The sequence below is a fragment of the Phoxinus phoxinus genome, assembly GCF_949152265.1.
Source record: "Phoxinus phoxinus genome assembly, chromosome: 24".
NCBI classification, from domain to species: domain Eukaryota; kingdom Metazoa; phylum Chordata; class Actinopteri; order Cypriniformes; family Leuciscidae; genus Phoxinus; species Phoxinus phoxinus.
The window spans coordinates 20684835-20697445 of NC_136899.1; positions in this window are offsets into that span (position 1 = coordinate 20684835).

Genomic DNA, 12611 nt, shown 5'->3' on the forward strand with positions numbered 1-12611 from the left:
CTACCACCACCTGCTCTTTAGTCCCGTTGTTCATGCTGGGCCTGTCTTCATGTTCCAATGACGAGCGGGACATGTGCTTGGGGGTCTGCAGCGTCCTGCCTACTGCTCCCCCCTCCTGTTTCCCGAATTCCTAGCCAGCATAAGGCATTCTTTAACCAGATGTCCCGGCTGACCACACCCCCAGCAAAGGCGGACCTGTGTCTGCTGCATCTGCCTCCTAGCCGGAGGCAACGCCAATCCACGAATCATTTCTGTAATCTCCTCTAGCCACTCAGGTTTTGGTGAAGCCATGTCACGCCCTCCAGCTGCCCTGATTGTGGGGAAGGGGTCCATTGCTGAGCCCCGCGTTGCGGTCTCAACCGCCATTTCCCTCTCCAGTGCCAACTCCAAGGCCTCTGCCAAATCACGTGGGCGTGCCAGCTGTGTATGTATGCGCAGCTCCGCTGGGGAAAGAGCTCTAATGAATTGATCACGGGCCAGCTCGCTCTGAACTGATGGAGGAATATGTGCATAAGCTCGCCTTGCTAGGGATTCAATATCATTGGCCACAGCGGTTCTCCTGTAATTCTTTGACGGCTGTGTAATTCAGACCGGAGGAGCTCAGATCGGAAACACTGTCCAAAACGGCGTCTCAATGCACCAACCAATGCGCCATAATCAGCCCTCTCACTAGTATCAAGCAGCAACAGACATGAAAGTGCATTATCTGTCAGGCAAAGAGCAAGTTGAAGTGCTTTCTGTTCCTCTGACCAAGCACATGCATGAGCTAATAGTTCAAATTGGGCATGAAAAGCCTCCCAATCCGATTTCCCAGCATATTTTGGTGTTTTTATTCCAGCCGGCATATTCCCTTCATGGGCGCCGCCATTATTGTTTACCTTTTGTCCCCTCGCATCACGCGAGATCGACGCGCCGCCGTCTGACGTCATGGCGTTTTGTCGCGGCTGGTGATGGCGGCTCGTGACGCTCGGCAGCGCTGGCGGGTAATGGCGGCTCACTTTCTCGCCCGAAGCCGCGGCTTCACACGGCTCTGTTTTCACCGAATCTACTTTGCTTTGACTGTAGACTGGCGCGTTGTGCACACCAAGCATATTCGCCGACCCAGCTCCCGCATGGTCATCATCATCCTCCATCTTAATACGAACTGAATGATTATCCATTCTCACCAGCAGCTGCTCGGCCAATGCACGCTCAATCAGGGCTTCTTAAATCAGCGTTTTCTGTTTACTTCTGACACCAGTTGTAGCGTTTCAGGCAAGGACGAGACAGTTTTACATAACCAAGGGTGTTTATTAAAGGCTGTTGTCGGCCACAGCCCACGCCGTACACACCCGACTTAACAGAGAACCGCACTTGAACCAGCTAGGCACTCTTCTCCCCTCACTTCCCAGTTTTCCCCTGACTTCCCCCAAGGGGCGGAGCCTTGTTCCCTATTGAACTTGAGCAACAAATTACATTGACTCACATAACATGAATAAAGTAAAACACTAACATTACAAGCATCCTTATTTCTAACAGAACAGCATTTTGAACACGTTACACTATTTTAAACTTTACCAGTATCGATATTCTAGCTTGATAGTGAGTACTAACAGCCATGTTAGTTGTTTATATTCATAATGATAAAGTTAGGTATTTTTTTACATGTGATTCTGACATGATGTCACTATGTACTGCGCTCCTCTCCGCTCGGCGCTGGTAAACGCGTCCTCCTCCAGCTGAGCGGTCGCCATCGCGCGTTCATGTGTTTTGGGGGCGTGGCTTTGGAAGGAGCCCAGAAGGGAGGGAGTGGGAGTGAATGGAATAAGTAGCTGTGTTTATTGCAGCCCTGAGCAGTAGTATATTCCTGCACAACCGGAGGCTGCAGTTTTAGGACCCCAGTTTTAGGACCGCAGTTTTAGGACCCTAGTTTTTTGTGACAGCGCCACCTACCGAACTGGATGATATAGCGGCGGCTGCTGTTTCAGGACCGCAGTTCTAGGATCCAGGTGGTTTAGTTTGTACATAGTATCAAGATCCACCTTGATCCGAAGTCTCATTAGAAAACATATATATATTTTAACAAATAAGATTATGGAATAGAATAGCTCCTGCAGCAGGTGGATTAGAGCAAGTAGCATCAAGCTACACGATACAATTTAAAAGATTAATATTAAACTTTTACTTAAAGCTCACTTTAAACCACCATCGAGTAAGATAGGATATTTGTACCATATTCCGGTCGCGGTTTAAAATGGTTTTAAGTCATAAAAAGATGTTTAAATATGGTATAATAAAGCAATTTAGCCTATATGCAGCTAATGGCTAACTTACACCTTGCTTGGCAATACTGTAAACATTCTTAATTCATATGAAAATACCCAAAATTGCACGAAAATCACACACAAACCACATATCCTCGAAATCGTGCATTTATTAGCTTCTTGTTTCAGGTGAAGAGATGTGTCTTAGCTTTGTTATCACGGATAACAGGACCGCGTCATGCAGAAGGGCAGGATTATTGTCACGTTGAACCACGTGAGATGATTGACAGCTGTACAGCGAATGAGACTTGCGTACATTACTGACGCAAATCAGGAAGAGGAGACCCAGATCTCTCTGTGTTCGCTGTTTGAGTTTTATCATAAACACTATCGAGTCTTAAATCTTTCTAATGATGCTCAGTTTGTCCAGATAAATTAAGTAAGAGTGTGATGTTTTAACAAGTAATGAATGTTGAACAACAATCTGTTGTGATTAACAATGTGATCTGTTATCTTTGCCGCGAAAGGGGTTAAATTTGTGTTTTTGGTAATCCAGTTCTGTAGGTGGCGCTGTCACAATAAACTAGGGTCCTAAAACTGCGGTCCTAAAACTGGGGTCCTGAAACTGCAGCCTCCCGTTGTGCAGGAATACCCTTCTCGCCCTGAGAGGACTACAGACCAGGGGGGCAGTGTTCCGAAAGACATTGAAGCCGACCTGGGCGCCGCCATTGGCTAGCGGACCCCCACCTGCTGTTAGCATTCCATTGACTCCCATTCATTTTGGCGTCACTTTGACAGCGAATAACTTTACATCTGAGGCGTTTAAAGACACCGTTTGTCCATTGTTTATTTCTAAAGAAACACAAAAATTTATAAAAGGCTCCATTACCTTGTATCTTACGTTATGTAAGAAGAAGTAGAAGCAGTTTTTGTAAAAATAGGCTAACGATTGCGTCATACCCGCGCGACTCTGTCGCACAAGTCGAAAAATTACCGTATGGACAGGCAGAGAAGCTCGCAAGCAATCGGGAGGACGTGGAGGCATAAAGTCAAGGGAGAAGCCCATAGAGAGTGATAAAGTTGCTCCCGTTGCTAGCTCATGGACAGCTAATACTCACGCTCTCCGTTTCTGCGAGATTCGGAAGGGAATGATTCAGATTTCTCTCGGCACAGCTACTAGAAGACCTACAGGTTGCTCACGTCACATCTACGTCGTCAAGCTCAGTTTGAGTCTGCGCAGTTCGCCTTGCGATCAGGAAGTGAGTGCTTCTAATTGACTTCATTTCTCTCCGTTGAAACCTATGGGGTCGCTGTGTCCAGTTTATATACTGTCTATGCTACAGACACTCGATTTTTATCAAGGGGGTAATCCATCCGCCGGAAACTGAAGCCTCCGCGGGCGCCGCCATTGTAGCAGAACTTCACCTGCTGTTAGCATTCCATTGACTCCCATTCATTTTTGCGTCACTTTGACAGCGAATAACTTTACATCTGAAGCGTCCAAAGACTCCATTTGTCCATTATTTATTTCTAAAGAAACACGACAATGTATAAAGGCTCCATTACTTTGTATCTTATGTTATGACTTCGTAGAAGCCGTTTTTGTAAAAAATAGGCTAACGATTGCGTCATACCCACGCGACTCTCTGTCGCACAGTCGAAAAATTACCGTATAGACCGGCGGAGAAGCTCGCAAGCAATCGGGGGGACGTGGAGGTATAAAGTCAAGGGAGAAGCCCATAGAGATTCATAAAGTTGCTCATGCTGCTAGCTCATTGACAACTGATTACTCTCTCCGTCTCTGCGAGATTCGGAAGGGAATGATTCAGATTTCCCTCGGCACAGCTACTAGAAGACCCACGTCACATCTACGTCGTCAAGCTCAGTTTGAGTCTGCGCATTTCGCCTGGCGATCAGGAAGTGAGTGCTTCAAATGGGCTTCACTTTTCTCCGTTGAAATCTATGGGGTCGCTGTGTCCATCTTATATACTGTCTATGATTTTTATACTCTCTTTTTCAGAGTACTTACATTTGAATTATGTATTGGTATATAAAGACAGTTTAAACAAATTTGGGAAAAAGTTTTTTAGACAAATCCTGCCTACCCTACCTTTAAGAAACAGTGATGAAAGTGCATTGTCTTTAAATACACATATAGAGGCCTTTTATTTAATTAACATATTATCTGAAAAATATTTGTAAATATACTTTAAAGATATAAAGTATACTTCAAGAGCAGTACAATTAAGCACACTACTTTTTCACAAAGGGTAATGAACCGTCATTTAGAGTTGTTTTAATCCCCTTGTAATTTCATAATTCAGGGTCCTGGCAACCAAACATCTTTCCCACCACCTCCGCCTTCAATGGAAACCCTGCCTCCTCCACCACCCGACCCCATGTTGCCTCCTCCTCCCCCCGCTCCTCCTGCCAGCACAGCCAAAGTCAACAAGTTTCCTCCTCCACCTCGATTCCCACAATCCTCCTTCCCACCTCCACCCATGGATGACCTGCCTCCACCACCACCTCCTCCAGAAGAGGCCGAGCTGCCCCCTGACTTTCTTCCTCCACCACCTCCTAGTTTTGCACCTTACGGGGGAGACTCGCTCCCCCCACCGCCTCCAGACCCCATTACCTCCCTTCCACCCCCTCCTCCTGGTCCCCAAAACTTTGCATCTGCAGGTGGAGCTCCACCTCCTCCTCCAGCCCCGCCTCTACCACCAGCTCCTGCACCGGCTGCCCACCCATCCAGCTCCGTCAGAAAAATGCCTCCAGCTCCACCAAAGAGAACTACACCTCAACAAACAGCGCCCCCAGGTGGCGAACTCATGTCAGAACTGATGACAGCGATGCTGAAAAAGCGCAGTCAACAATGATCTTGAAGACAGATAGAGATAATTGATGTGTTTTTGTAGTTGGACTGAGGAACTGACCGCCAAACAACCGTTCTTGGCGTGACATTGACACACATCTTTAATTCTTTTGATGTTCAATATGCTTGTATTACACCACCAGACTAAAATATGTAAATACTTTGTACTTACGCACCTAATCAGATTATATGTATTACAAATTTGCTATATCATCATTGCTAATGGAATGTCAGAATAAATAAGGTTTTGCAAAGTTAACTGTTAAACAGATTTTGGCATGCCTAATTGTTAAACAGGAGTAAACGAGATGCATGATGCAAGTTTTTTGCACTTTTGTAGAAATTCAGAAACAACAATTTTACAAAAGACATCCATGTCCATTGTTCATATAACGTGCATATATGTACATATAGCGTTGAACTATACATCCTCCAATCAGATCATCCATTAGGAAATGTGATTACAATGTCATAAACTATATTTTTGGTTCAAATGATGCTGAAATTTGTGATTTTCATTCGACCCTGAGTTAGGAAGAACAGCTGACCCTCAGCTGCTGAGCCCAGGATGGAGGTTTACTGGCATATCCGGCTCTCTCTGCCTCTTTCTGCTCCATAAACGGCTCCATTAAAGTCTTCTGCAACAGTGCCACCTAGAAATACATCAAAAATACTGTCACCTAAGAAAAAGACAATACATAATGGTCTGTCTGAAGATGTTACATTGTATGTATAATTGTCAAGTCTTCATTCCACAATAATATATTAAAGCAAATACTCTAAGATATATGATAAGCATGATCATGACAGCATATTAGTTTGACATCACATGTAATAATACCTCTGAAAAGTAATTTTTCTCTGCTTTTCTGATAGCAGATTCAGCCATCCAGTTCCTCAACACATACCGTGGGTTTACTCCTGAACAATAGAAAAATTACAAATAACATTAAATACAACATAACACTTGTAAAACATGCCGGTACACTAGCGTATAAAAATGTACGGTCAGTAAGTAAAAAAAAAAAATATATATATTATAATATTATTCAGCAAGGATGCATTAAAAGGGACAATAAAGATACTTATATTACAAAATATTTCTATTTCATGTTTCATGTATCAGGGTTTCCATTAAAATATAAAGTTTTCAAACTTTGTTGAGCAGCAAATCGTCTCGGGTTACGACTGTAACCCTTGTTCCCTGAGAAAGGGAACGAGAACTGCGTCGAATGACACTTTGGGGGAACGCCCCTCAGCGTAGCGCCTCTGAAGCATGAATGAATCTAAGCCAATCTTGATTGGTGTTGCGTCATGATATAACGTGTGACGTTACAAGGTACGAGTCGCAGGTCTCATTCTCCAAGCCCCACGGAGGAAGCGTACGACCAACTGCTGCCTACCCAGAGGCCCATCACCCAGAGGAGCGTAGAAAGCCACAATGGCAGCCATGTACACCTTGAGTGTAGACGTGGTAAGACCAGCCGAGAAGCGATCTTGGAGGAACTCCAGCACTGAAGCCACTGGGCAGTTAACTGGGTCCACCTCACGCTCTCTACACTATGTGGTGAAAACATTCCACTTTAGGGCCGTACAATTTCCTCGTGGAGGGAGCTCTAGAGCTGAGTACGGTCTCCACTACTCCTGCTGACAGGCCAGCCTCTTGGTACTTTGCCCCCTCAGGGGCCAGACCCACAGTTTCCATAACTCCGGCTGAGGGTGAAATATTGAGCCCTCTGTCTGTGTCAGCGGGTCCCTCCTGATGGGAATCTCCCACTGAGGGCCGTCCAGGAGCGATATTGTGTCGGAGAACCATATTCGGGCCGGCCACAATAGGGCTACCAACAGTAGACTGATCCCGTCGTGACGGACCCTCTCTAGAACCCCCGGGAGCAGAGCGATCAGGGGAAATGCATGGAATCCAACCCCAGCGGGGCTGGATGTGTGAGGGAGAACCACAGTGGACAGTGGGTCGTCTCTCGAGACACAAATAGATCCACTTCCACTGGGCCGAACCTCTGACATATTGACCCCACCACCTCGGGGTGGAGCCTCCATTCCCCTGCCTCGACAGGATTTCTGCACCCTGATTCTGATTCCCCGGAATGTATGTTGCTCTGAGAGACAACAGTTTCATGACGTGACATGACGCTCTCAACACGGGACCTTGGGACAGAAACCAAGCTTTCTTCCACATAGATAGGGAACGAAGGCATCTGCGCGTATCCCTGATCATGTGGAATGGGTTCCCCTTTGGGGAGAACCCCTTGGTGTTCAACCACCACTGCAGGGCCCTCATGTGCAGCAGGCCGAATGGAATGATTTTGGACGCTGCTGCCATGAGTCCTAACACTCTCTGAAAGTGTTTGACAGTAATGGCTTGGCCTAGCTTTATCCTGTTCACCGTGGGGGGCTCTAGACGAGACACTCTCTTTTTGCACCTGTCTATAGGCGGAGGAGCTGGTGGATGACTGTGGCTGCCCACTGGGGGCAGACTTCTTGGATTTGGAGCGGTGAGGGAAGTATTGTTTGAAGGCTGCAGACTGTTTCTTCGCCTCCTGAAACCTGTCGACGAAGGTGTTTACAGCATCGCCGAACAGGCCAGAAGGCGAAATCGGGGCATCAAGGAGGAAAGCCCTGTCTTTCTCCTTGATGCACGATAAATTTAACCATGAGTGTCTCTCCGAGACCACCATCCCCGCCATGGAACGGCCGGTGGCACGGGCCGTTTCCTTGGTGACTCGGAGAGACAAGTGTGCAGCAACTCAACTCAACTCAACTCAACTTTCTCAACTCTGCAATGTCTTTAGGAGTTGGACCCTCGTCCTCATCAATACCCTTTAGAAGGTCGGCCTGGTACGGTTGAAGTCCTGCATAGTGTGCAGACTATATAAGCCCTGCCCACTAAAGATGAAGTATCCCTACAGGGTTTAGTGGGCAGCACCGGGGTTTTCAGGTATGATGCGGATTCGGGGGATAAATAGGTGGCAAGCAGCTGTTCCACCCGAGGCATCATCCCATAACCGTAGTCTCTCGCACCCCCAGGATGTTACTATAATTTAAAACAGGGAGGTTGGACACGCGAGCAGAACGTGGTCTGTTCCACGATTTACACAACTCGTTGATTGTGTGACTCGTTGCACATGATTGTGCTCTTATGTTAGGACTCTGATGACGATGACTCATTCTGCCATCTGGACATTATAATCCTCCTCATTGAGCATGAAGGTGTTGTGCTCTCGTCTTCTCTCCGTCTCAACCAAGCATCATTGAGGAAGAAGTTATGATGGACAAACCGTGCTAAAAGCTATGTGCATTCTGTTTGGACTTGCAAGCAGTTTCAATGCTTATTTTTTCTTGTCTTTTGGTTGACAAGTTTATTACATTGAAGTGTTACCCGTTTTTGTCGGGTCAAAAAAACATTGGAACATTGAAATGAATGGTTTAATTTTCTTCCAATTTATGTGACAGAATGCATTTATTACAATAAATCTCAAATTATATACAGTAGTATAAGAAATTATATAAATATAACATATGAAATAGTTAATTCATACAACGTACACTCCAAAAAAAGTAAACTAATGATTTTAAGTAAAGACTAAATGTAAACTTGATACTGCATCCACTTAATGTGTTATGCTTGATCTCTTTAGTTTCACCTTGTGTAGAAACTTAAATGGTTTAAGGCAACAGGTTTCTTTGCAATTTTCTAGTAAAGTCAACTAATTCGGGTTAAGAGTGGGATACAGATGCATGCTGTCCATTGTAGTAATCAGAAATAGGAAGAAACCAAACACGGCACACAATGCTTTTTTAAACAAACAAACAAAAAATGGTTTTGGCTAAAGACAATTTCAAAAGAAAGTATGTACGAATAAAGCATCAGTTGTACATAAAAAGTATAATGATTAAAATACACTTAATTTTACACACTTGGTTCGTTTCGGTCTCTATCCTCTGAGTTCATGGAGTTACTATATGGAGTGTTTGAGAATAGGTTTGTTAAATACATGGACAGACGATAGGTTTAGAATACTTTGAGATAATGAATTATGTTTTCCTTCAAGAAACCTATAGAAATAAGATTATAATGAATAGGATGTGGTGGGAGAACAATTTGCTTTTAGTCAAGGAACAAACACCAGTGCCAGTTTTATTTCATTTGTTGAAGAAATATAAAAAGGTATTTAAAAGGAATTGCAAACAGAGTTTGTGGTAACACGTAGGTCCTATTTGAAACTATACACAACAAAATGTGTGTATAGTAGAAGACTGGAGCTAAACAAGGAGCCTCATGGTCAATATTGTGAGGTCCATAGTGGAGTTTATTTAGTTAAGTAGGCTAGTTAAGTTTATTTAGTGGATGTGAAGAGGAGGAGGAATGTAGAAGTGGTTTAGAGTAGCCTATTAAATACGATTCTATTTAAGTGAGATGTGGAAGAATAGGCTGATGAACGCTTACATGTTTTATTACTGACTGATCGACAGGTGACCTGATCTGCACGCCTGTCTCGAACACCCGCTTTCACTACAATATTATGAAGCTGCAGACTCAGAGCCTGCAGCTACAGTCCCGCAGCCAGAGTCCCGCATTCTCAGACCCCTCGTTTTTCGAGACAGCGCCTCCTGCTGTTCGGGAAATAGTATAACACCCGCACACAGAGTCCCGCGTTCTCAGATAGTACGGTCTCGTTTTATTTAAAGTTATCCGTGCCAAAAAATAAAAAATAATTTGTTCTCTGACTAACAAATTACCCAGTAGTTATTTTTTGAGCGTGGGTGTAATTGAAAGAAAATTACTGATGGAAGGGATACAATTAGCCTACAGATTGAACTATCTTCTGAAAAATATTATGTGATATTATATTGCTACAATGTTTTTTTTATTCAAATTCCAATTTGTCTTTCAGTTCAACCTATAATGGTTTAATTAACATTCCACGCTAACATTACAAAACCTGTTTTTTGATATTTTTAATGCGAAGCAAAACTCAAATAAGAATAGACAAAACACCAATAATAAACAATTCTGTACTTTATTTAACGATCACCTAAACATCATCTTGCTGTAGCTAAACAGGACAAAGCAAAGAAAAAAAGAAGAAAGAATTGTTACTTTTCGTCTTCAATTGCATTAAAAAAAACTCCTCATTAAGTCGCTTTGGATAAAAGCGTCTGCTAAATTAATAAATGTAAAATGTAATGTAAATGCATAAGGTAAAATAATTACTTTCTGGTAGGCGAATATTCCTTCTTTTTTCTTTATTTTTGCAATCGCTCTGTCATTCTACATAAATTATATAAAGTAAAATAATTACTCCGGCATTAATTCATAAAATGAATAGTTTTAGGAAAAAAGGTCTGATAAAAAAAAGGTAAAACGGTAAATCTGATTAAATAATTAATGATGACATTCTTTGATATTAACACACTTAATGTATTTAATTGGTCTACTTTAATGTCAACTAATTTTAATCAATTTTTACAATGGCTTGTCTACAAAAAGTCCAAGGTTAAAGGCAAACGTTGCTATCAAAATATTTTCGGGGGGAAAGGCGAAAAAACAGGCTACATTAACGGCTCACATTTTGTTACAAACTATCTTTACAAATATTAAATGGACTATTCATATGTTGGTGTATCGATGAGCTATAAAGTAGTTTGATTAAAAAAGAAATCGAATGAGTATTCGCTAAATAAAATTGAAGATAGGCTACTCACGTTTCGGCTTAAGTTCTTCACGTTTATCCGATCCAATTTGATAGGAGGCGCTGTCTCGGAAAACGAGGGGTCTGAGAATGCGGGACTCTGTGTGGGGGACTGTAGCTGCAGGCTCCGAGTCTCCGAGTCCGAGCTATATGGGGAGGCTGCAGACCTGGAGCCGGTAGATATGGGACCCAAACAGTTTTACGCCCCTGGCAGTTTTACGCCCCTGTTGTTCCTGATGCGTCCAGTAGGGGGATATACTGCGAAATAACATCATTAAATCGACGCTAACACATTAATAACCCGTCCATAGACTTGACAGTTTTGTGTTTTTTTGTTCATTTAAATATAAACGCTACAGTGTAGATCTGCACGGATTAAAATAGAAAAATAGATGCAGATATTCAGTCGGTTTTCACTCTTCACTCAGCCTACAGAAGACTTTTGTTTTTGTGAATTGAAAATTTAAAAATACACATAGTTGGATCAACTACGTGTTATGACAAGTAATGATATGACCTACTGCAGTTATAGGCCTATTCACCGTATGTTTTTATATGGAGACTAAGTGAAATATGTTGTTGTGAATTTATAACTACATTTAGATATTAACCATATTTAGACCATTAGACTTACAGTACCTAGTAATCATATGGATCCTCGATTTAATATCTGCTGTACTATTCTCTATTGGTCGTCATACAGCTACAAAACAGTGTCCTACATACGTGGTAAGATAAATTTAAGCCAGATCGTCCTGAACTTTTTGGTAAATTCTGGGCAAGTTTCATATGCATAAAGACAGAACCATCCAATGTCAAAACCTTTAAACTCAAAGGTTTCTAAAACAAATAATATCCTTGAGTCTGTTGTAAAGAACCTTTCATTTTTTATTGACAAAATGTAATATTGTATTGATTTGTGTAGCCTAATTCAATCTCTTTTGATGTCCGTATACCCCCCTTGTTTTTTTTTCTCTCTTCTCACTGTTAATGTCTGTATCCTTTCATTTGCAATACAAAATAAATAAATAAATTAATTTAAAAAAAGATTAAAACATACCTCAATTCGTGTCGCTGTACAGTCTCCCCCTACTGGACGCATCAGGAACAACAGGGGCGTAAAACTGCCAGGGGCGTAAAACTGTTTGGGTCGTATATCTACCGGCTCCAGGGGCCTCATTTATAAAGCTTGCGTACGCACAAAACAGGCCCTGAAAGAGGCGTACGCCACTTTCGACGCATAAGTTGTGATTTATAAAAACAAACTTGACGGGAAAATGTGCGCACCTGCACGCAAACTCTGACCCGTGCGTACGAACGTTTTGGAGATGGAGCAGTTTGGCGACACCGATGGTGAGCTGGAGTTAAATGTCTTTTTGGTCACTTTTAGACAGACAATCGAAATAAAATTATACATATACAGAAAGATAATACAAATATAATTTCACTCACCAAGCCTATCACTTAAAGCAAATATCCACACCTTAAATGTCCGCGCCAGCGAGCGCGTTAGGCCGTTTAGTGAAACTGACGCATATCTAACGGCAGATGAAGTAAAACTGTCAATCTTCATTATGAGTCCTAGTCATGAATAGGCTACAGTTTATATAAAACAATGATTTAAACTATGTTTTATATCTGATATAAACATTTAGTTTAAATATGCCATCATTAACGGAGTTAAACACTTAAACTATGACATTTACTGAAAAGTAATATATATACCTATCTATCTATCTATCTATCTATATATATATATATATATATATATATATATAGGCTACT